The sequence below is a fragment of the Protopterus annectens genome, chromosome 1.part1 (genome assembly GCF_019279795.1).
Source record: "Protopterus annectens isolate FY-2018-M chromosome 1.part1, PAN1.0, whole genome shotgun sequence".
Lineage (NCBI taxonomy): Eukaryota > Metazoa > Chordata > Ceratodontiformes > Protopteridae > Protopterus > Protopterus annectens.
In genome coordinates, this window is record NC_056726.1 from 918196851 (window position 1) to 918223882 (window position 27032).

The following is a 27032-nucleotide window of genomic DNA, read 5'->3' on the forward strand; positions in this document are numbered from 1 at the left end:
ACTCTATGCTGAGATACCAGACAACTGGAGGCCTCTGTGCTTCCTAAAAACATAAGTTTTGACTGTTTTCTTTATTACTTTTACTATTTATTGCTTATTCTTACTATATAGTGCACTTTTTATTGTCTGCTGCCAAATTTTTTACTGTATTTTATTACTATAAAGCAATCTACACTGTTGTACTACAATTGTCTGCCTTACAGGAGCTGTTAAATCACTATTTGTTACTGTTTTCACTGTTTACAAAGCTTTTTGCTACTTCTACTGTTTGTAAAGTATTTACTGGAAATTTTATCTGTTTGTAAAGTATCTGTTTATTTGTTCTGATTTTCCCGAAGGAGTGTGTTAAATAGCTGAATTGTTTGCAGTTAAAAGCATTCTTTAGAGCCTCTTTCCTCTTTTTTGCTGTTTAAAACCTATTTAGTGTCTCACATCTGTTTTCCTACTGTGGTAAACATTTCTTTAGTGTTTTCAGCCTAAAATAATGTAGCTAGTAGCTGTAACATAGTCCATATACAGGTTTGCGGACTCTGGGCCTGTTTGTAGTGGCTGTTTGTTTTGAGCTCATTTTCCAGGCCATCTTGGATCAGAAAGGGCCCTTCTGCACTCTAGTGACAGGATTGTATCGATTGGTACCTGACTGGAATAGGGTTTGGAGTAAGCACCTCATTGCTTCTTTTGAGCTTTTTTTAAAAAAAAATTAGATTTCAACCTTCTGGTATTTAAGCCTCACCCCAGAGTGGGTTGTTGCTTGTTCATACCAAGCTGAAATGAGAAGGGCTACCAGCCACAACTCTGTGCTGAGATACCAGACTACTTACTACAGGCCTCTGAGCTTCCTAAAAAACATATGTTTTGCCTATTTTCTTGTTTATGTTTACTATTTATTGCTTATTCTTACTATTTATTGCACTTTTTATTGTCTGCTGCTGACTTTTTTACTGTATGTTATTACTATAAATTAATCCACACTGTTGTACTGCAACTGTCTGCCTTACTGGGCCTGTTAAATCATTTGTTGTTACTGTTTTCACTGTTTGCAAAGCTTTCTGCTACTTTCACTGTTTGCAAAGTATTTACTGGAAATTTTCTCTGTTTGTAAAGCATCTGTTTGTTTGTTCTGATTCTCCACGAGATCATAGGATCATAGGAGGTTACTAGGCTAATGACCCCAGGGCCCTTACAAGCCTAGCCACGTTTTCTCTTATTTCCATGATCAGCACCTATCACCCCTTTCCAAGAGGAACACAGGTAAAACCCTGGGATGAACTTATGGTTATCCAACCAATTGTCCAGATTGCATTTGAAGAGGGCCAATGAGGTGCTCTGCCTGGCATAAAGTGGGAGTCTGTTCCAAAGGTGTGGTAACCTTTGGGAGACAATCCTCTACCTGTAGCAAGTTCTGTTAATGTCACATACCAGTTTAAGGCCATTAGATCAAGTAACCTATGTACCATTTGACTTCTGGATATGCAGCATTTCCAATAAAGCAGAGTCAAAGATTACATTATAAGCAAGGCAGAGATTGCCTCTGAGCAGTCTGTATGAAACAGAATAAAGTGACAGTAATTTCAGATGGTACCTTGAAACTCTGTGGTCTCTCCAACTGCTGCAGGTGCTTTGAAAGGTACATATCAAAAGAGACATTGTACTCTATTACTGGCCTGATGAGGGAAGAGTACAGGGAGGTTATAACTTCTTTTTTTCTGGAGGCAATGCCCTTACTTATGAGATGATCAGTATAGAATGTCCTTCTTACCACTGTGGAGACATGGTGATCAAAGGTAAGGTTGCTGTCAACCTGTGTGTCCAGGTCTCTCACCATTCAGTGCATACTTAGGGTGTTCTTATTGATGTGGTAGTTTGCAGAACATCCCTCTTACTGAAAGGGATGATAATACATTTTTTGCACCGAGTTTAAGGCCATGACTTTGGCACCAGTCATTTGTTTGTGTAAGACCCTCTTGAAGGATGTTGACATCATTTGGAGATTCTACAGTCATCAGCAAACTTTGCCAGCCACAGACCTTTAGTTTTAGCTTGCACTTCAGAGAAATAGATTTCAAACAGTAGAGGACCCAGGACTGATCCCTGTGGAACACCACTGGTTATAGGTCTGCTGTTAGTGGTGTATCTTTCAAAGCACCTGCAGCAATTGAAGAGACCACAAAGGTTCCTCACAAGGAAAATTCAAGGTCTTCAGCAGTTATCCTATATGGATTGACTTAAATCACTGTCACTTTATTCTGTTTCATACAGACTACTCAAAGTTGATATCTGCCTTGCATATAAGGTGATATCTGACCCTGGTTTATTGGAAATGCTGTACATCCACAAGTCAAATGGCGCATGGGTTACTCACTCCAAGGACCTAAACCTGGTGTGTGATATAAATAGAACCTGCTGAAGGGACAGATTTGTTTCCCTGAGGTTACCACACCTTTGGAATAGACCCCCACCCACTTCACATCAAACAGAGCACCTCATTGGCCCTCTTCAAATGCAATCTGGACGATTGGATAAATTCACCCCGGGGGTTCCACCTGTGCCCCTCTTGGACAGGGGCAGTAGCTGCTGATCATGGTAACAACAACAACTTTGGTTAGGCTTGTAAGGGCCCTCAGGCCATTAACCTGGTAAGTTCCTATTGTCCTATGATCCTATGATATGCCTGAGCAAGCAAGTATTATTCACAGAAATATTGCAAAAAAATATCAAGCACTGTTTAAGATGTTTCATGTGCAGGTTTGCAAGGGCTTTAAGTATGATGGTTTGTAAACTCCACAATATTTAGTTCAGTTAAAGAATGGATGTAGGACTTGGATTGCATATGAAAAACTACCCATATTTAGTCATCATAACATCATACATATTTATTTATAGAATAACACTTGGGGTGCTATTCATAGTCATTGTGCTTAGATGTAATAGAAATGTACACTGGCTGTGCATAAGGACAGCTTTGGCAAGATTAACAAAGGCTAGCTGCGCTTATGCACAGCCAGTTTAAGCTGCTTATGAAAACCTTATGGAAATGACCCAATAATTAGATATAAATAATGGAAACCTGAAATTTGTGTGACAATCTTATGCAAATTACTTTTCTTACCTCCTTTTTGTGATTTGCATTCACTATTTATGCACTTCTTTACTGCACACATAAACTTTATAAAGTCTAAGTTGTGCCTTTTCTGTCTTTGTTTTACTCAATGATGATGCTTACTTTGGCTGCAAGACTAGCTATTTTTTATTCCAACAGCCATGGCAAAACTGCAAGTGTCCAGCAGAGGAATAGGCAAAGACTGACTAATTTTAGTTTTGTTGAGCAAGGACTTCTTCACAGATTTAGAGTGGACACAGACAATGCAAGGCCTTTAGTGAGTTTGTATGGCCCACAGATGAAGACTGGGGTCACATGTGGTCATCCTATACTTTGTGAACACCAGGATATGGATAACCACACACTATACTTGTCATGGAAACCTTCCAGAAACAAAGTGGGGACATGGGTATTTCTCAGGTTTCTACTTAAGCAGTACCTGGACAACTCTTGACATGTGTGGATCAGTATATTCATCTGCCAGTGTTATCTCATAACTAAGTCAGGACCATGTATGCCATCTTATGGAATGACATGTTTCCTGAGGTGCTTGGTGTGTGTGATGCATGTGATGTGCATCAGCAGTGTGTCAGCACAGCATCCTGGTGGTGCCCATGATTCTCATATCTGGAACACATACTTTCTCTGCCATCTCTTCCTGGGCAGTAGAATACCCTGTGGTTACCTTGTTAGTAAGTGCAGCCTTTTCCTATGCATTCATAATAATCTCTGGAGACACAGTTTTGAAAATGTGTTGATTAGTACTATGCTGTCTTCCCTTTGTTACGTCTATACCCTCATTTCTCTTTTCCAGGTAATGCAGACTACCCACTCAAACCTTGGCTGATAACACCAGTCTGTAACCTCAGAGGAGATGCGCAGAAATGCTTTTACACTACCCTGTTCCTGACATGGATTATTACTGAATGAGTGTTTGTCCTTCTGAAATCCTATTTCTGTTTCCTGAAAGAGTCTTGGAGTGCCCCTAAGTATGACCCTGCTACTACATGCAGGATGTTTACTAAGTGTTGCATTCTGCACTACATGATCATACATCAGACTACTGGCCATGAAACTCCCTACATGCAGGATGCTTACAAAGTGTTACATTCTGCACTACAGGATCATGAACCAGACTAGTGGCCATGCAGCTCCCTACATGCAGGATGTTTGCTAAGTGTTGCATTCTGCACTACATGATCATGCACTAGACTAATGGCTATGCAGCTCCCTATATGCAGGATATTTACTAAGGGTTGCATTCTGCACATGATCATGCACCAGACTAGTGGCCATGCAGCTCCCTACATGCAGGATGTTTATTAAGGGTTGCACTCTGCACTACATGATCATGCACCAGACTAGTGGCCATGCAACTCCCTACATGCAGGATGTTTACTAAGTGTTGCATTCTGCACTACATGATCATGAACCAAACTAATGGCCATGCAGCTCCTGCTATTAATTCTATTAGTGATGATAGTGATAGTGGCCAGCTGGCAGCAGTAGCATGGGACCTCATGCAGCAGGCTCCTGTATGATACATGGCTGAGCAAGCAAAGGAGCAGTGTTTTGTCCGCAGCTTTGGGCCGCAGCATTCAGGTAGCATTATTTTTATTTAATAAACACATAGATAATAATTGATGCATGCAGAGGTACCTGTGGGTTATGTTGTGTGGTGCAAGATCTGCTGTCACTGTACATCAGAAATTCCTTTTTCAAAAAATCCAAATCCACCAAAACCACTAGAGCAAGTGACTTAAACCTTAGCACGGATATAAATAGGATGTGCTGGAGGGATAGATTTATCACTCAGAGACTCCCTATGCTGTGGAATAAAATCCCGGTCCATGTGAGGCAGAGCACCTCGTTGGCTCTGTTCAAGAGAAATCTTGACCTGTGGATGGGAGATCGTAGGTTTACCCCGGGAATCATCTCTGTGTCACTGCTGGACAGAGGCACAACAAACTAATGGGCACAGTATTTTTTCATATAAGGGGTGGCGTAAGCCACAAAACTTTGGGCTAGGCTTATAAATGCCTTAGGGCAGATAGCCTAGTATAAACCTATGAACCTATGAACCTATGAACTCATTACATCTGAGTGATCCATTCAGGTATTTATGCAGTTGCACCCTGCTAAGGCCTCAAGGTGTCAACTATTGCTTGTTAATGTTTGCATTAATAATTCCAAAACCATGCAACATACAAGGTATTAAAATAGTTCATCTTAAAGCTTACACAATAACAAACTTGCACTAATTACACTGATGTTTCTTGGACTTCAACCACCACAGGATTGCCCAAATCAGCTTTCCTGAGATCTTGTTATATGCTTTCGTCAAGTCTGGGAAAGGCCAGTTAGACTCTTTCCTCATCTCTAGCTTGTTCTCAACTATCTGACACACTGCAAACTTCAGGTCAGTTGTGCTACATCCTGATCTTAATCAAAATTTCTCAGCTCCCATCTTACTTTCTACTACTCTGAGTATTCGTTTATCAATCACTCTCTCCAGAACTTTCATGCAATGTGACAGGAGTTTGATACCTCTGTATTTCCCACAGTTGTGAATGTCCCCTTTGTTCGTAAACACTGCCACTAATATGCTTATTCTCCAGTCAGCTGGGCTACACCTTTCCCTCCACACTGCTATGTGTACCATCAGGAGTCATTTATCCCCTATCTCACCCAACATTTTTATCATATCTTCTGTGACCTCATCTGAGCCTGCTGCTTTCCCTGACTTCATTTTCCTTAGTGATATTCTTACATTTTTATGATGGACTCCTTTTCTTCTCTCATTGTGGGCTGTGTCTAGTGGAGTACAGCTTCTGTGGTGTTTTCTTTGTTCAGAAGCTGCTGGGAGTACTCCTTCCACCTGCCTTTTATGTCCTATGAACTGATGAGCATTTTTCCTGGCATCCCTTATGAAGAGTGTTTGACTACCTTCTTTATATTATGTGGATATATTTAGGAGGACCACTGGTTTTGCAGGAATGCTCATTACTTGAAAATTAGTTGATGATTGCTCCAGGAGGATTTCAGTTAGTAACTTGAAGAAATGTGTGCGTGTGTTTCGGCAACTGGTACAGTATTCTACCTTATAAGTTAAGATGTCTCACTTCCACCTTGTATTACATTTTTGGGTATGTTTTGCTGTCTGTAAAGTTTTTGAGATACACAGCAAAGAAGTTAATTTCTCTATATAGCTACTCATCAGAAGTAGTGACAGTCATCAGTTCAGCAGTACTGAAGAGTACTAGTTTCACTAACAGGGTTTATGGTATTATCAGAACCCTATATCCCCCTGTGTAGTGAGACCACAATAGTTTTGTAAATTGCACTCTGCATAACCACATCCTCCCGCTCCAGTGCATTAATATCAGACACCACTTGGCTCCATACCTTTTCGCTCCCTCTCTCAGCCTACTTTTGCTCTCCTTTCCCAGATAGACCTTTGCGATATGTCGTAAGAGCATCCATGAAGATGTGGTTCTCCTCAGTGCTAAAGTTGTCCCTCTTCTATCTTAATCACTTCTTCTGCATCATCTTTGTAATTGAGAGCACATATATTTATGTACAGAATGAAGACAGATTTGCACTCAGGACACTTAACTGTAATGCAACACTTTGCTAGCACAAACCACAAACCTGAATGATTGAAGGCTGCATTAAAACACTCTACCAGTAGAAGCAGCAGTACTGCAGTGACTGTCATTTCACCTTTGCACTTACTTATTCCAGCCTGTACTTAACTTCACATTGCTAGCATATTCTGCCTTACTTTTTTATAATCATTCTGAATGAAAATATAGGCCCTAATGTAGCCAGATATATGTACACAGTTGTAAAAAATGACACCTAGCACATTTCCACTCCTCTCAATCATATCAATGTACAAAAATTTACATCTAATGCACTGTTCCTTGAAGTATATGATACTGTAGAACCGATTTTATTTAATTCTATCTGTGTGATTTCCTAATTACTAAATTGTATTTTTTGTAATATAATTTATTTATTTCATGCCTTTTCTTAGCAGCGGATAACTAGCTTGGTTCAGTGGACTTAGAAATGATGGTCTGAAGTCAATTGATGTAAATTCGAGCTGATTTGAAACTTTCTTTGCAAATGATGCTCAGCTATGCTGAGGTCTATGATCTGCACCTTTTGCATAAGTGACTTCAGCTTCTCATGGCTGAACTATGCTCAAGTGTGCTGAGCAAATGAATGTGCATGTGTCTGTAACCGTTCTCAAGCACAGAAAACTATACTATACCTTTGCAATATGTATGTAGTGCATTAACATTTAGTAGACCTTAACTTTACCTACTAGTACTGCATCCCTACAACCCAAACAACTGTTTATAAAGTACTAATAATGATGTGCCTGAAAGGGGACAAGAAAAAAGTTAATAATTAACTGGTTTAACATCATTAAGAATTACTGCATCATGGGAGCACAGCCAAGAAGCCTAACTGAGAGCAGCAAATTAATGATAGCTCTGTGATTGAAAGCATTTCTCTGACATAAAATATAATAAAAACTTAAAAATTGGAGATACTTGTTAGCTAATTTTATTCACTAATAGTCAGAGAAAAGATTTATGGTTTCCAGTTCTTCAAAAGCTATAATTACCTGTCAGAATTTCCACTGCTTGGTTGACTTCAACATAAGCCACTCAAGAAATGGTACTCAGGATTCTTGTGTTAAAAAAGGCATGCAGGATGTATTACGTAAAATGGACAAACTGGATACTAAAATAGAAAGTTTCAAGGAAGAGTCTTTGAAACAACAAAGTACACAAATCAGCAGTATGGAAGAAGCTTTAAGTGATTATAAAAGAAGAATAACTGAAGGTGACTCTCAGACTGAATTTCTTTCAAAACAAAATAACTGACTCATAGATAAAGTAGATGATTTAGAAAATTGACTGAGACAAAATAATATTAGAATTTATGGTATACCTGAAAAGTATTAGGGAGACAATATGATAAACTTCTCAACAAACTGGATACATAAAGCATTAAATCTACCGGAAACTATTTTTTGAAACTGAAAGGACATATAGACCCCTAAGAGTACCTTCAGAGAAAGAAAACTCACAGCAATATTCAATTATAGTTACGTTTATATCCAACTTAGAAAAAGATCAAATATTAAAAACAGCATGCTCCAGCCCACTTGTTAAAATGGGTAAACATGTAGTCAGATTTGACAATGATTATTCCAGTAAAGGAATGAGTAAAAGAACATTATGCTTTCCACTGATTAAGGAACTTAAAAAGAAGAAAATTAAAGCCACTTTGTTGTTTCTTGCAAAGATTAAATTATTTCTTTCTGAATGAATTACAATATTTGACACACTGGGAGAGACATCCACTTTTGTTAACAAAAATAAAAGCATTAATAATACTGAAGAAATGGATTTGAACAGGATATCCCCCAAGAGACAGAGTCAGCTAAATTCCAGGAAAAGTGCTTCTAAAATGAAAAAAGCTTAAAAACAAGTAACATTTTCTCTGTGATTGCAGGATTTGTATTTTCTGAAGCAAGAGTTAGTGTTTAAGTAAAAGATTTGTATTGGACTGTAAGCTTCAAAACATATGTAAGTATGTATTTATATTTTAAGCTAAAACATTTTTCATGATAAGGAATATAAATGGTTAGTTTTACTGTTTTACTATTTTTACAATGAAATACTTAATACATTTCATTTAACTAAAGTTGTAAATATATTTCTAAATGTTAAAGAGATACTTCGTGTTAAGAGAATGTCATTAAATTATGAGCAATAGAATTGGTAACTTTAAGACTGTGTAAGTTAAGAATTTTAATTTATTTGTTGAACTTTGCTTAGTATGGACATTGCTGGGTTATCTGAATGAGAGATCTAAGTAATATGGTAATTAGAAGTGTCAACATTCTGGTGATTTTGTTTTCTTTGTTCCTGTGTAACACATTCCTTTCATGGGCCATTTATGAAGCAATTAACACTTAAAAAGCATGAGAATAAAATAATGTTCCAATTGTGTGAAAATGTTTGATTCTTGCTTGACTTGCTTTCCACCTGCTCCTTGAGCTGTTCTGAAGAAAATCTATGTCAAAGTTCATCATTTACATCAGTGAAAACAGGAAGAAACTTCCTTTATCTTCATTTTTTTCAACTATGTATGTGTGAAATCTACTCAAAATAACATATATATATATATATATATATATATATATATATATATATATATATATATATATATATATTTAGAAGTGAATAATTGCTTAAACAAAAGATATAATAATGTTTTATATTAAGCTGCTGCTGACATATCATTTGCTTACATTTGCTGAATATTGACAGCATATGATGTAATGTTATTAACTCTAATTGTACATATTAATGGAAAGAAGTAAAGATAGATGTTTGTTACTGATTAGAATAGTTTAAAAGAATTAAGATGAGTGAGAAACGTAGAGAGGAAATTAGCAGCTGATGTGTGCTGTGAGTTGTCATTTTCACATGCAGTAATCAAATTCTAATGTCAAGATGAGAAGCTTTAATCAGAATAGCAGTTCACAATGGCCAAAAACTCACATTCAAATTAAACATGTAGGAATTATTTTATATATAGTCAAAATTGCTTGTAATAGTAGTATTAATAAGAAGCATAAGCATAATATGAGCAATATGTAAATGCACAAAGAATGAAATATCTGCTATGCAAAATTAATAAAAAAGCACTATCGGTAAGTTAAGAAAAAAAATATATATATATATATATATATATATATATATATATATATATATATATATATATATATATATATATATACTGTAATCTCTAATAGAGAGCTGATGATTAAATAGCTATTTGACTAGAGATTTTAGAAATACAAGTTATATAGAATAAGGTAGAATATTAGTGGGCAAATAAGACAGAAAATATATTTAAATAACAAACTGATTATAAAAACATATGTATTGCATATAGCTGCATAAGGCAGACATGTGAATGTACAAAATCACATATATTTTACATAGAAAAATCATATTAAATATTTGAAAATATTCTTAAAGCTGAATTTTGAAGCTTGGTCATTTGAACTATGAAGCTTTTTGCATATTGTATTTTATTAGATTCACTAAGACTACCTGAAATAATTCATTTCATAAGTCAGAACTAAAATCTGAGTGTTATATTGCTGAATCAGTACATCAATTTTGATAGAAAGTGAAGTAGATTCTTTCAATATGTTTGAACATGGGAATGTAAAATAAATGGGATTTGAATTAAGCAGATTTTAACTTTTGAATACAACACAGACTGCAAATTTTTTGACTCCATAGAAATAGCAAGATATTCACTGTGACCTCAGTAATGTACATATTTTTATGAATTAGTTTAATAAGCTAAAGGATTTTTAAACATTTTGATATTTATCATATTAAGAGAGTTACTCAATTTTAGGATATACACACTTGCACTTTTAAAATTTATAAAATATGTATATATCGTTTAGCATGATAGATATACATGTGCCTTGATCTTCCTTTTGTATAATAGTTTGTATGATAAGATTACCTGCCACCTGTAAGTTTAGAGATAGCTTTACTATTTCAGGTCTCACTCGCATCTACTTATTTATGCAGAAATTTAGTTATAACACTGTTGACTGATCACTCAATTTATGAATATTTAATGGATAATTTATACCACTATTGTTTATATAGGTATATAATGCACTATCTGTTGGATTATTTAATAGTTGTTATTAATAGGCTAGGATTATTAAACTTTTATGTAATAATGGGGGTGTGGGAATAGCTATAATTGTCAAAATATAACTAAATCAATAGTTTCTTATTAATTTTAACATATACAGTATTATATTAATTATTTGTAAGTCACGGTAGCTTTTGGTTAGTTTTTTGATGAATTTTTAGGGTCTACATTATAAGACTGAAAGTTTAAAATTGAGAATGCGCTAAAGAGTGAAAATGCTGGACCTCGAAGTGCTTTTTTTGAGATTGCAGTACAGTGAAGATCAGAATATTTGCCCTTTCCACACTGTAGTGCAATCTCGTATTTGGAATATATATTTAGCAGGGGGTGTGAGGGGCATAGCCCCCCACAATAATGATTTTGAGGTCCGGCATTTTTGCTCTTTAGAGACTTTTGGTCTTCTAATATAGACCCAAAGTTTTAGGTATTGGTAGATAGACTGAAAGATACTATAGCAGCTTGTCCATTTGATAGGCAAACTAGGAACTTTGGCATCCATGGTAGGTTTTTTTTTATTAATAATATGTGCAGTTAACATTGTAGACTTGGTTTTGCTTTTGTTATTTAAGATTTTTAGCAGTTTAGTTTGTAGACAGGAATAATTAAAAATGTGGAATGTTAAGATAGTGCTTGAGGAATGCATTAGAGTCCTTTCTACAATTAAATTAATATGGTAGATAAATGTGCCATATTATTTTTTAAAACAAATATTTTAAATACACAATATGGGTAGTTATAATCTAATTATTAATGTAAATGGATTAAATAATGGCAACAAAAGGAAATCATCAATGCAATATCTAACATTAAATACATGAGACATTCTGCTTTTGCAAGAGAGTCACTTGATACATAAAGATATACAATATTTAATGAAATCCAAAGGCGGTCAGGAACACAATAAGAGAGAGCTCGTATTATAAAAAAGATTTAATATTGCCACAAAAGTAAAATTAGCGCTTTCGGCGGGTAAAATAACCCATATTTTTAATATATAATAATCAACATTAATGTGTTTTATCTATTTATTTATTTAATTGTAAATTTGGGTATTAATATTGCCTTAATGCAGTAAGAATAGGAATTGTCCAGATATAGTGAGATTTTGATATAATTTTAGATTTATTTAGTATAAATAAGCCAGGCACATTGTAAGGATTTAGTCTGATTTGCCAGATCAGTTTAAGTTCCTCTAACTTTAGAGCAGTTGGGCTGTTCAATTAGCAGTATACTTAAATTGAAGAGTCTTTTTAGATGATAGTTTTTAACGTATCATCACTTTAATTTAGGCACTAGCATTTACTGTGTTTTTATTTTGGTTAGTGTGAGTGTTATTTTTATTATTTTTATGGTTTATTACTTCTACTTTTTTGATTTTTTATTATTTTCATTGTCAATGATTTGTGTAAAGTGGATTATTCACCATATATGAGGACCTTTAGTGGTATTTTGAAAAATGGTTTTAAATGTGTATTTACTCCTTTTAAAACCTTATTGTATTACTTGGGTTACTAATTGATGTAGTATTTATAGTATATGTGCATATGGTTTTACCAGTCTGAAGAAGTTTGTATACTGAATCAAACAAAAAGCGATTAATAAACTTAGGATTTGTATTTGCTTGGTGGTGTGCCATTTGCTTGTCTCAGTCCCTACTTCTTGGATTTATCTGTTTAGAGACTCCAAAGCATATGTTAAAATGTTAGGGTGGCACAGTGGTGCAGCAGTTAATGTTGTTGCATCACAGTAAGAGGTTATTCGGTTCAATTCTCAGCTGGGGTGCCTTCTGTGCAGAGTTTGCATGTTCTCCCTGTGTTTGTGTGGGTTTCAGGGTACTCCGGTTTCCTCCCACATTCCAAAGACATGCGTCTGGAGCATTTCTCCTCGAGCCTCCACTGAAAACAGGCTCTGTGGAACCTAGCTGGACTTTCCCAGTCAACAAATGTTAAATAAAAATAAAATTAGATGTTTCATTTCTTAAGGATTCACTTTAAACAAAAGTACAAAGCAAGGATGTCATTGTCCCCTTTGCTATTTGCATTAATTATTGAACATTTAGGTTTAAGTATAAGAAGCAATGAAATAATTCATAGATTCTCAATTAACAAGGATTGTCAATCTAAATTAATGACATTTTATAAACAATAGGAGATTTAAATCATTCAATGGAAAAAAGGAAGAGGAGTTTGAAAAGTTCAAGACATTGCTTCTAAAATTTTATAATAATAAAACTGAAACTTTAGTGTTAAATCAGTTACTAGAGAGTAAGTTTAAAGACAAACATAAATATAATTGGGGAGGAAAAGAACAAAAACATTTAGAAATTGTAAAAAAGTTCAGTTACAGGCTTGCTGTTCTTGAACTGTTTGTAAGTTTCTGTGAGGCCATTTTTTGCTTGGGCTAAAGGGAAGTCTCTCTGTTGATCAGTGGCAGTGAAAAACATTGAGCAGCCTGCCTGCCCCTGTGGGAGTGGTTACTGACTTGAAACTCTAGTTGTATTGGCCATTTTGGGTCAGTTTCAAAACTCCTTCATCTTCCTCTCTTAAAACCCTCTTTTGCACGATTTTACGTGTTTTTGAGCATAGCGCAACAGCTGGCAGCGCCGCCTAATTGGGTTTAAACTATTCCTGGCTCCACAAAGTCTGCTCTTCACTTTTTCCCTTAGAACTGCTCTATCTCTCAATTTAAACACCATATTCTCATTCTAAGGCCCTTCACTGGTCCAATTAAGTAATCCTACAAGTTAGCACTATTAAACCATAAGCACCACTTACTCTTATATTCTCTACGATTACCCTGTCCTCTATTGGTCTGTCTTAAATTCAGTTTCCCTATATTACTCTAGCATGTCCAAAGGTCAGTCAATGGTTTCCTCTCCAGTCCAGCTGGTGAATCTGGGAATGTTGAGGCAATGTTACAACTGTCTCATGTACACGGACAACCCTCTCCTCCTCCAAACAGGTTCAAATATATGTGAGAGATGCAACTATTTAGCCAAACTGGAGGCTGAGCTCTCTCGTCTCAAAACTGGTATAACCAGTCAGGAGGAGAAGGTAACCTCACACAACACAATTCCAGCATCACATAGTCCCACCACATCAGCGAACCAAACACATAAATACACAAAAACATACTCGGAGGCTCTAAATAAAAATCTACCTAAGCAACAGAGACCTCCAAAGCAGACATCCAAGCAAATGCTACCTCAAAACAAAACACGCACAACACATAACCCACAAAGTCAGTGTGCCAAGCAGCCACAGCCCTTAAGGCTGAATAACACACCTGATACTCTTGTAATAGGTGACTCTATTGTCAGACACACTGACATCCCGCTCACCAAGCTGAATAAAGAGAAGGTCACGGTGAGCTGCCTGTTGGATGCTAGGATCCACCACATAACGCAAGCACTCAGGTCACTCCAAAGCAAATACAAATATGACTCAGTCATTGTACATGCTGGTGTGAATGACCTGAGATGTACCTCCCTGGACTACATGAAAAGAGACATAGAGGAGCTCTCTGATCATGTAGCCCAGGCTGGAATGACCCTGACCATGAGCAGCATCTTACCCTCACCTAAAATGATGCCACAGTACAAAGACAAAATGATCAATTTTAACAATTGGCTAAAATTTTGGTGTCATTCAAAGGGGATCCAGTGTCTGTCAGCCTGGGATGACATGCTCGACAAGCCACGTTGCTTCGCTAGGGACAGCTTGCACCTGTCACCACTGGGCTTTCGGATATTGGCAACGGCTCTTGTCACCCCCATAGTGCCTTTTTTAGGCAAGGCTCAAAAGTCAAACCCACCCCCATAGACAGCACAAGGAACAAGAAACTAAGGGTAATGCTGCTAAATTCCAGAAGTCTTAACCTTAAGATGCACGCACTCGAAGCTCTCCTCAGTATGGAGAACATTGATATCTGTGCAGTGACAGAAAACTGGTTCAAGGCTCCAGAGAGCACCCCAGCACTACCAGGCTATACCTCACATCATGCTTTTCGGCCCCAAAACCCGGACCGAACCACAAAAGGAGGGGGAGTTTCCATATTTATCAAGGATATCCACACCTCCAGGTTAGTGGCATTGCACGAAGTATCGGAGACCATCCATGTGCAACTAACAGTGGGCAAGACTGCTTTTCAGTTTATAGCATCCTACAGACCACCCTCTCAAAGTCAGGAATCCCACTCAGCTTTCCTGAAAACATTGGAGAACATGAAGATCTCTCCGAACACCATTATATTGGGTGACTTCAACTACCCAAACATTGACTGGGAGCACTACTCAAGCCCCAGCACCTTAGCCCAAAGGTTCCTGGAAACTATAAATTCAAATGCTATGGAACAACTAGTCACCACTCCCACAAGGGGGGACAACATACTAGACCTGATCATTACCAACATGGGGACTCTATACTCCACACCAGAAGTATATCCCTCATTGGTAAGATCAGACCATAAATTAATTTCACTGGATGTCCACATCCCGACCCCACCCCCAGCACAGAAAACCACAGTGAAAAACTTCTCAAAAGCGAACTTCTCACTTCTCAAAACTGAAGTGGAATCCTTCAAGGCCCCAGGGCCACTGGAAACTACGGCCCAAACTGCAGAATCCTATATAAACGCATTCTACGGACATCTCCAGGAGTGCATGAATCATGCTATGCCCAACAAAACCAAGACCCAGTCATCCAAAGGCAGACGTCCAGTCTGATGGACGCCTGCCATAAATAAACTGTACAACAGAAGGAGGAAGCTACTACATGATAGAGCAAAATCCCTAATAGGGAAGGCATCTCTGATCAGTACTAGCAAAAAATTACGATCCCTCATAAAATCCTCCAAGGCCAGCTTCGAGAGAAAAATTGCACAGGACACCAAAGACAATCATAAGGCTTTTTTCAGTTATGTTAGAAACCTGGGATGCAACTCCCAGATTTGTTCTGAGTTGATTCTAAATGACAAAAAGTACACTGAACCCACAGACATTGCCAATATCCTGGCAGACAGGTTCAGTGCAAACTTCTCCACCCCCTCCCCCCTAAAAGAGCAAGTATCTATCCCGGCAGAGGGCTGCCTCCCAAACATCTCTGATGCTCAGGTGAAGGCTACCCTCTCCAAAGCAAAAAACACTGCTTCCATGGGACCAGATGGCATCCCAGGTTGCATCCTACATGAACTCCAACAGGAACTAATCCCTCAAATAAAACAGCTATACAATCTCAGCCTCACTACAGGATATGTGCCCACAGAATGGCGTACAGCAACAGTGGTCCCACTCCACAAAGATGGAGCCTCTACGGACCCTGGAAACTATCGCCCCATAAGCCTGACTAGCTTAATCTGCAAGGCTATGGAGAGGATCATCATGGAGCTCATAAACAAAGACATTGGGGACCTACAGACACTAGATCCTACCCAGTTCGGCTTTGTCAAGGGCAGATCCTGCCTTTTGAACCTGGTTGACTTCTTCGAAACAGTCACCAAAGCCATAAATGAAGGAAAGGTAGTCCACACAGCCTATCTGGACCTTGCAAAGGCATTTGACACAATACCCCACTCGGGCATCATAGATAAGCTATCCAGCTTAAATATAAACCCCTATGTCACAAGATGGGTCACAAACTGGCTCAAAAACAGAACCCACAGAGTGAGACTTGCTGGAGCCATGTCAGACTCGAAACCGGTTACAAGTGGCATCCCACAGGGTTCTGTCCTGGGACCACTCTTGTTCGGTATATACTTTTCCGAGGTACAGGCAAACATGGGAGGACTATGGCTCACCAAGTTCGCAGACGACTGCAAACAGGGCGCCATAATCAACTCTCCAGCTGAAACAAACATCCTTCAAAAAGGTCTCACAGAGACAGATAACTGGTGCCAGTGCCATGGTTTAAAGCTAAATGCCAAAAAATGTATAGTCATACCCTTTGGCAAAAACAATGTGCCCACAAATTACCACATAGGCGGAAACCAATTAAGTACAGAGAACGTTATTAGAGACCTGGGGACCCAAGTTGATAGCAGTCGCTCCTTTGAAAACCACATTGCCAAAGTGGTTAGAAAGACCTTCTACATAGCCCACCTCATCACGAAGGGTTTCACATCTAGATCAAGAGAGGTAATCGTGCCCCTTTATTCATCCCTCATTAGGCCCATCATAGAATACAATGCCCCTTTTGGGATGTACCTTACCCGACACCTGCAGCAATTAGAAAGACCCCAAAAGTATCTCACCAAGAGGATCAAGGGTCTCAAACAGATGCCATATGCTGCTCGGTTAAAAAAACTCCAGCTCTACTCAGTTGCATACTGCCTACTTCGAGGTGATCTATGCCTGACATACATATGTCAAATCCAGAATTAATGGACATGCTCCACCTCAGTAAATCTAAATCCCTTAGAGCCACATGCTCGAGGGACTTGAACCTCAGCACAGAAATAAATAGAACTTGCTGGAGGGACAGGTTCATAACCCAGAGGATCCCTTCGCTCTGGAGTAGAATTCCAGTTCATGTGAGGCAGAGCACCTCACTGAATCTCTTCAAGAAGAATCTCGATAGGTGGATGGAGGATCGTAAGTTTGTCCCAGGGATTACTCCCGTGTCACTATTAGACAGAGGCACAGTAAACTAAACCTTAAATAGGGCACAGTATACTCAAATCAAGGGGTGGCATAAGCCATACAGAATCGGGCTAGGCTTATAATTGCCCCAGGGCAGATAGCCTAGTATGAACCTATGAACCTATGAACCTATGTGAGTAAGATTATTAATAATAATTTTGAAAAAATTGAAAAAGTGTTACTGCTTATTAAAAAATAGAAGGAATGTGTTTTAGTTTTAAGAATAGGTTAGTACTTATTAAAACAACTATTTTGCCCTAGATATATATATATATATATATATATATATATCTATATTGAACTAAATATAAAAAAATTAATAAAATGAAAAGCGGCTGCAACAACAGATAAACTTTTAAGTATTTAAATAAATAAAAAATGCGCAGACAAGAACAGATAATTTATAATTATCTAATAATAATAATTAATTATTTATCTATTTTTAGTCTGCATATTTTTATTTATTTAAATATTTAAAAGTTTATCTGTTGTTGCAGCTGCTTTTCATTTTATTTATTTTTTATATTTAGAAGTTCACAAAATATATTATCTCTTCTATTTTTGAAGTTATATTACTATACATATGTATATATATATATATATATATATATATATATATATATATATATATATATATATATATGTATATCTGGGTTCACTACTAAATATCAAAATACCACAATCCCGACACTCTGAATACCAACACCCATAATCTTGAGATTGTGGAATCTCGAAAACTGTGAATGGAGAGCAATCTCAGAGTTGGTATATTTAAGTTGCAGGGGGTGTGAGGGGTGCAAAAACATTATTACTGATGGTTTTGTGTTTTTTTTTTCGAGATTCTGCAATCTTGAGATTCTGGGTTAGAGTGTCAGGATTGCGGCATTTCAATATTTAGTAGTGGACCCATATACACACACACACACACACACACACACACACACACATATATATATATATATATATATATATATATGGTTCCCATTCAGAAGCCTGAAACATCATAAGCCTGAAAATCAAAATCCTGAAACCAAAAGCCTGAAAATTCAGAATCCTGAAAACTCAAAATCCTGAAAGCCCAAAATCCTGAAAGACCAAAATCCTGAAACTCAAAATCCTGAAAACACAAAATAGACATACTGATGTCATTGTGGCTTTGCTATTGTTAGCCCTGTGGTGTTAGGTCATGCGTTGGGGTCAGGTAAGTGTGCGGTTGGTTTTATGTTAGGGTTAGGGGCGGTTTAAGTGAGTTAGGGTTAGGCAGGTTAGGCATGTATGCAATAGTGACAAATATTGGGGTTAGGGGTGGTTTAAGTGAGTTAGGGTTAGGGCGCGGGTCAGGTGAGTGTGCGATAGTGACGGACCTTAGGGTTAGGGTTAGGGTCAGGGTCAGTTGGTAGATATTAGTGTCTTTATAGTGACATATTAGCATTATTTGTGTTTTCAGGATTTTGAGTTTCAGGATTTTGGTCTTTCAGGATTTTGGGCTTTCAGGATTTTGAGTTTTCAGGATTCTGAATTTTCAGGCTTTTGGTTTCAGGATTTTGATTTTCAGGCTTATGATGTTTCAGGCTTCTGAATGGGAACCATATATATATATATATATATATATATATATATATATATATATATATATATATATATAGAGAGAGAGAGAGAGAGGGGGGGTAGAGATATATGTAGTGCATTCAATAGCTTTAATACATACAAAAAACTTTTAAAGAAAATGGAAAAAATATTGACTTTATTCTTATGGCATCCTAAAAACCTGAGAATTTTTTTCCAGAAATCATATAAGATTATGGGAGCATGATGCTATTAGCCTCCCAGATGTAGAATCTTATTCTATTGCTGCAAATTTTAACTCTGTTATGCTCTTGTTAGACTCAACTTACACTAGTCAATGGAAAACTATTCAGGAGCGCATTATACTAAATTCTTATAAGATGTTTAAATATGGTAAATTAGAAACATGTAACAATCTTTTCATCTGGTTAATAAAATTTATCATAGAAGGACATTTATTTCAATCTTTAGACTCTGCATATATGAAATCAATTCTTAAAACAGTTAAAATACGCTTGTAAAACTCCATTAAGATCCAAATGGAAAAGTTTGCGCTTTCCCAATGCACACACCTCTAGATTTTAGGAAACTCAGAACAATGTTAAAATGAATTTACTAAAAAGGAATGGATTAGTAGTATGGCTTTGAAAAGGAGAAACTAAATCACCAGAATATTTAATGAAAGATTATAAGTTAAATGAATTTGTTAAGCAGTTAATATTATCCATCAGTAAGAAATGAAATTAATTTGTAGATAATATGAGTTGAGGAACAGAACACTATTACCCCAGTATATGAATAAGTGAATGCTGTCATCAAAGATAAATTGACTTACAAAGGAAGCTGATCCAAGCTTTTTAAGTTAATTATACACAGTAATAATAATTTTGATGCAAAATCCTGGAACTTTTTTTGGTAGAAGAATGAGTGACTCAATAGATGGTAATAAAACTTTGCTACTTAAATCAGTTAGTCAAACTTCTTCAAGTTTATACTAGAACATTTTTTATGTGGAAATATGTACATAGAATGTTTGTAATGCCCTATAAAATCTTTAAGATTAATAAATTTACTTCTTCATTTTGTTGGAGATATAGTAAAGATGTAAAAACTGATTAGATACACATACTTATGGACTGTGAAAAATTAAATGTATATTGGGAAGAGATAAGTATGTTTGTTAAGGGGTTATGGTCTGATTATTGTTCTTTAACTAGATCAGTAATGCTAATGAATGTTCTACTTCCTGTATCTATAAAAGCTAGAAAAGTTATTTCAAAAAGTTGGAAATCAAACTCAGTTCTTACACTCACACAATTTATACATGTAACAGTGATACTATATAAAACTGAAAAAGAAGTGATCAGAACAAGATCTATGAATCATACTAATACTTTTGATGGTTGGGATAGTCTTGAAATGTTGTTATTGAAGTATCAAGATTCTTAATGTGTTAATTGTTTAAGATTACCCTGATAATTCAATGCATTCCTAGCGTTATATAACGGTATGGGATGTTGACTTTTTTTCTATATATATGTATATATATATATATATATATATATATATATATATATATATATATATATTGTAAATATGTTAAATTAATAAAACATTTTCTTAACAAACAGTAATTTCTGCACCATAAAACTGTAGGTTACATTACAAAGGTTAAGGACATGCTATAATAACTGTTTTGTTTCCTCTCCCTCAAAAAAAAAAGAAATTCTGACAGCCTGTTGAGTATATTTATGTGCATATAAATGCCACCCACCAACACATTAACATGTATTACACTGTGGAAAGCTTTTCCTTTACATAGCAAAAAAATGATTAGCAATGAAAAAAATGTAGAAGTTCCCATGACTGCATCAGTCTAGTTACTAAACCAATCTTGACACTGCTGTCAATTACATTGTAACTACCCCATATGGCTGCATGGATTGGTCAGGCTGATGTCATGTGTCAGGGATTGGGGCTTACACCCTCTTACCCCTGTCCTGCACTTACATACTTCACTCAAGAATAATTGATGCATCTACAAAATGGCTGATCAGAAATAGCTACCACACCATAGACCGAGAGGGGTAGGGGGGCAAAGCAGCAAGTGTAGGATCTGCATAGCATTGATTTGTGCATACAATTTATTACATGGTGTTCTGCTTACCTCATTTTGCCACTAACTAGGAACTGCATACCTTACAGGTAGTTGAAATGTATTAAGCTGGAAAATTATAGGTAAGCATTAAACAGCATACTGCAGTTTAGTTAAAATGGATTAACTCAGAAACAAAAAAATAAACACAGGTAAGTACCAAACAGCATATTGCTGATTATACAGGTCAGATGCAGATATTTGTTAAAGTTAAGCAGGCTTTAAGGCAATGTAAATTTGTCATGAAGATTCATACAGTAGTAGATGACCCTTCTCACACTCGTCATCAGACACTATGGTGCCTCTGACTGTATCAGATTACAGAAGCTAAAATATCCTGCAGCACTTTCAATTACTAATAAAATAAATAAATAAACACATAAATAACGAAATTAGGAAAGGAAATGAAAGGTTGTCAGGGAATAAGCAGAGCAGTCATTACTGGCACCATTTTGATTTAGTCCAGCAAGCTATACTGTATTGTTTACTTAAATTACACATTCAATGTATCATATCTACTAAAAAAATCTCTTTAAATGTAGCCTGCAGCTATGAACACAGTTTTAGTACAGGCAAACAAGAATGCATTTCTCTCCTCTTTCTTTCTATAGCTAAGGGGGACCATAATTATAACAAGGAACAGGCTCAGAGGTGACTGAAATACTTGACAGAAGGCATTCTTGAGTTTGTTTGTTTGTGTCTTTCGGCTTTTCTCGGTTAGGGGTCACCACAGTGAAACTCCGGTCCAAAGGCATTCTTGAGTATTCAACAAAATATATTTTCATTAGATAAAGTATAAAAAATGTACATTCTTTGCTCCATTCTGTAGAAAAAAAAATAAGGGGTTGTGTTCATAGGTTCATAGGTTCATAGGTTCATACTAGGCTATCTGCCCTAGGGCATTTATAAGCCTAGCCAGAATGTGTTTGGCTTTCGCCACCCATTTTAAATTAATTTTGCTATGCCCTTTTTTGAGGTTAGTATACTGTGCCTCTGTCTGACAGTGACACAGAAGTGATATCCAGGTTAAACCTACGATCTCCCATCCACTCATCAAGATTCCTCTTGAAGAGAGTCAATGAGGGACTCTGCCTAACCTGGACTGGGATTTTATTCCAGAGTGAAGGGAGCCTCTGGGTTAAGAATCTGTCCCTCCAGCATGTCCTATTTATTTCAGTGCTGAGGTTCAAGTCTCTCGAGCGCGTAGCTCAATGGGATTCGGATTTTCTGAGGTGCAGCATGTCCATTAATTCCAGGTTGGACATGGCTTTATACGTCAGGTGCGGATCGCCCCTGAACAGGCGGTATGCCACTGAGTAGAGCTGGAGTTTCTTTAACCGGGCAGCATATGGCATCTGTTTGAGCCCTTTGATCCTCTTGGTGAGGTACTTTTGGGGTCTTTCCAGTTGCTGCAGGTGTCTGGTAAGGTACATCCCAAAAGGGGCATTGTACTCAATTATGGGCCTGATGAGGGATGAGTAAAGAGGCACGATGACCTCCCCTGATCTAGATGTGAATCCCTTCATGATTAGGTGGGCTATATAAAATGTTTTTCTAACCACTTTGGCCACATGGTTGTCAAATGAGAGACTGCTATCAACTTGGGTCCCCAGGTCCCTAATTACTTCTTCTGTACTTAATGGATTACCACCTATGTGGTAATTTGTGGGCACTTTCTTTTGCCAAAGGGATGACTATACACTTTTTGGCATTTAGCTTAAGGCCATGGCTCTGGCACCAGTTGTCTGTTTCTATGAGGCCCTTTTGGAGGATGCTTGTGTCGACTGGAGAGTCGATTATGGTGCCCAGTTTGCAGTCATCTGCGAACTTGGTCAGCCACAGTCCTTCCGTGTTGGCCTGTACCTCCGAGAAATATATACCGAACAAGAGAGGTCCCAGGACTGAGCCTTGTGGGATGCCACTTGTAACTGGTTTGGAGTCTGACATGGCTCCTGCAATTCTAGCCATGTGGGTTCTGTCCTTGAGCCAGTTTGCAACCCATCTAGTGACATAGGAGTTTATATTTAAGCTGGTGAGCTTATCTATAATGCTCGAGTGGGGTATTGTATTGAAGGCTTTTGCGAGGTCCAGGTAGGCTGTGTGGACCACCTTCCCCTCATCAATGGCCTTGGTGACTGTTTCAAAGAAATCAACCAGGTTTAAGAGGCAGGATCTGCCCTTAACAAAGCCGAACTGGGTAGGATCTAGTGTCTGTAAGTCCCCAATATCTTTATTTATGAGGTCCATGATGATCCTTTCCATAGCTTTGCAGACCAAGCTAGTCAGGCTTATGGGGCGATAGTTTCCAGGATCTGTTGAGGCACCACCTTTGTGGAGAGGGACCACTGTTGCTGTACACCACTCTTTGGGTACATATCCTGTAGTAAGGCTGAGATAGAACAGTAGTTTTATGTTTGGGTTTAGCTCTTCTTGGAGTTCATGTAGGACACAGCCCGAGACACCGTCTGGTCCCATTGATGCTGTGTTTTTTGCTTTGGAGAGGGCGGCTCTTACCTGAGCATCTGAGATGTCAGTTGGGGAAACACTCTGCTGGGATAGATATTTGCCTTTTTGGTGGGGGGGGGGGGAGTTTGCGCTGAACCTGTCAGCTAGGATGTTGGCAATGTCTGTGGGTTCGGTGTATTTTTTGTCATTTTGGACTAATTCTGAGCATATCTGGGAATTCCCACCCAGGCTCCTAACATAACTAAAGAAAGCCTTGCGATTATCCTTAGTGTCCTGTGGAATTTTTCTCTCGAAGCTGGCCTTAGACGATTTTATGAGTGCCCGTAGTTTTTTGCTAATACTGATCAGAGATGCCTTCCCTTTTTGGGATTTTGCTCTATCATTTAGTAGCTTCCTCCTTCTATTGTATAGCTTGTTTATGGCTGGGGTCCACCAGACAGGACATCTGCCTTTGGAGGATTGGGTCTTGGTTTTATATGGGATTGCATGATCCATGCATTCCTGAAGATGTTCATAGAATGCATTTATAAAGGATTCTGCGGACTGGGCCACATTTTCCACAGGCCCGGGGGCTTTGAAGGATTCCACCTCGGTTTTGAGGAGTGTGAAATTTGCTTTAGAGAAGTTTTTCACTGTGGTTTTTTGGGCAGGATGTGGGGTCGGGATGTGAATATCCAGTGAGATTAGTTTATGGTCTGATCTTACCAGTGAGGGATACACTTCTGGTCTGGAGCATAGAGTCCCCATGTTGGTGATGATCAGGTCCAGTATGTTTTCCCCTCTTGTGGGAGTGGTAACAAGTTGTTCCATAGCATTTGAGTTTATAAATTCTAGGAACCTTTGGGCTAGGGTGTTGGAGCTAGAGTAATGCTCCCAGTCTATGTTTGGGTAGTTGAAAGTTGCCCAATATAATGGTGTTTGGAGAGACCTTCATATTTTCCAGTGTTCTCAGGAAGGCCGAGTGGGGTTCCTGGATTTGGGAGGGTGGTCTGTAGCAGGCTATAAACTGGAAGGCAGTTTTACCCACTGTTAGTTGCACATGGATAGTCTCTGATGCTTCGTGCTGTACCACCATCCTGGAGGTGTGGGTATCTTTGACGACTATTGATACTCCCCCTCCTTTTGTGGTTTGGTCCAAGTTTTGGGGCCGAAAAGCATGGTATGAGGTATAACTTGGTAGCGCTGGGGTGCTCTCGGGAGCCTTGAACCAGGTTTCTGTTACTGCACAGATATCGATGTTCTCCATGCTAAGGAGAGTTTTGAGTGCGTGCATCTTGAGGTTTAGACTTCTGGCATTGAGTAGCATTACTCTTAGTTTCTTATCCATTGTGATACCTATGGAGGTGGGTTTGTCTTTTGAGCCTTGCCTAAAAAGGCACTAATGGGGTAGCAAGAGCCTTTGCCAATATCCGAAAGCCCAGGGGTGACAGGTGCAGGCCGTCCCTAGCGAAGCATCGTGGCTTGTCGAGCATGTCATCCCAGGCTGACAGGCATTGGATCCCCTTTGAATGACACCAATACTTAAGCCAATTGTTGAATTGATCATCTTGTCTTCATATTGTGGCATCATTCTTGGTGAGGGTAAGATGCTACTCAAGGTCAGGGTCATACCGGCCTGGGCCACATGCTCAGAGAGCTCCTCTATGTCTCTTTTCATGTAGTCCAGGGAGGTACGTCTCAGGTCATTCACACCAGCATGGACAATGACTGAGTCATATTTGTACTTGCCTTGGAGTGACCTGAGTGCTTGTGTTATGCGGCGGATCCTAGCGCCTGACAGGCAGCTCACCGTGACCTTCTCCTTGTTCAGCCTGGTGAGTGGGACGTCAGTGTGCCTGATGATAGAGTCACCTATTACAAGTGTATCAGGTGTGTTGTTTAGCCTTAAGGGCTGTGACTGTTCGGCACACTGGCTTTGTGAGCTATGTGTTGCACGTGTTTTATTTTGGGGTAGCGGTTGCTTGGGTGTCTGCTTTGGAGGTCTCTGCTGCTTAGACAGATTTTTATTTAGAGCCTCCGAGTATGTTTTTGTGTGTTTATGTGTTTGGTTCGCTGTCGTGGTAGGTCTATGTGAGACTGGAATTGTAGTGAGTGTGGTTTCCTTCTCCTCCTGACTGGTTATGCCAGTACTGAGTTGAGAGAGCTTAGCCTCCAGTTTGGCTATATGGATGCATCTCTCACATGTGTTGGAATTCATTGGGAGGAGGAGAGGGTTGTCTGTGTACATGAGGCAGTTGTAACATTGCCTCAAGATTCCCAGATTCACCAGCTGGACCGGAGAGGAGATTGACAACTGACCTTTGGACATGCTAGAATAGTATTGAGAATTCCTTTATCATTGAAAAATAAAGGGCCAATGGGGAACAAGGTACTCAAGGAGAGTTTGTGAGGGTGTAGTGCTTTTAATTTTTTATTGCTGACTTATATAATTGCTTTAGTGAGCAAGTGCCAGGTAACTTAAATGCAATGTGTTACAGGTAACTTAAATGCAAAAACGACAAACAGTAACTTTCTTTTAAGTGAATCAAGGAAATAAGTACAGTAAGCAATGCAGATATCACTAGGGATCCACAGAAGCACTGAAAATCTGTGTTTTAGGTGGTATTAGCGTTTCAGGGAAATAACAAGCAAACAAACAACAAGCATACAAACAAAGATAGATTCAGCAGGCCTGGATCTAGTCTAAGCTACAGCAAACAAGGTGTACCAATTTCAGTAAGAAACAGTTGAAATATGCAGGCACTATAAGTCTTTAACCAGAAATTCCCAGCTCAGAAGGGCAGAGTCCAGCCTCTCCTCCCACAAGAGTGCAGACCACGAACCTTCTTAATGTAAAATAACTGGCCTGAAGCCCAAGTGCTTAAACCAGAACTAATACACTTTTAGAATAACAGACACTGAGCCCTCAATCAGCAGTTCCCAACTTAGAAGGATGTAAGCTACCTGTCCTGCCACCACAGTGCAGGCCACAAACCTTCCTAATGTAAAACAACTGGTCTGAAGCCCAAGTGCTTAATCCAAAAGACTTAGAATGATAGCTACACTTTAATCAAGTTACTACCAAGCAGTAGTAAATACAATTGAATACTTTAAAGAATGCCTGGATCAGTGCTCAAGTTATACAAACAAAGCTAGATTCAGCAGGTCTGGATCTAGTCTACGCTACAGCAAACAAGGTGTACCAATTTCAGTAAGAAGCAGTTCAAATATGCAGGCACTATAAGCCTTTAACCAGAAATTCCCAGCTCAGAAGGGCAGAGTCCATCCTCTCCTCCCACAAGAGTGCAGACCACAAACCCTTTTAATGTAAAATAACTGGCCTGAAGCCCAAG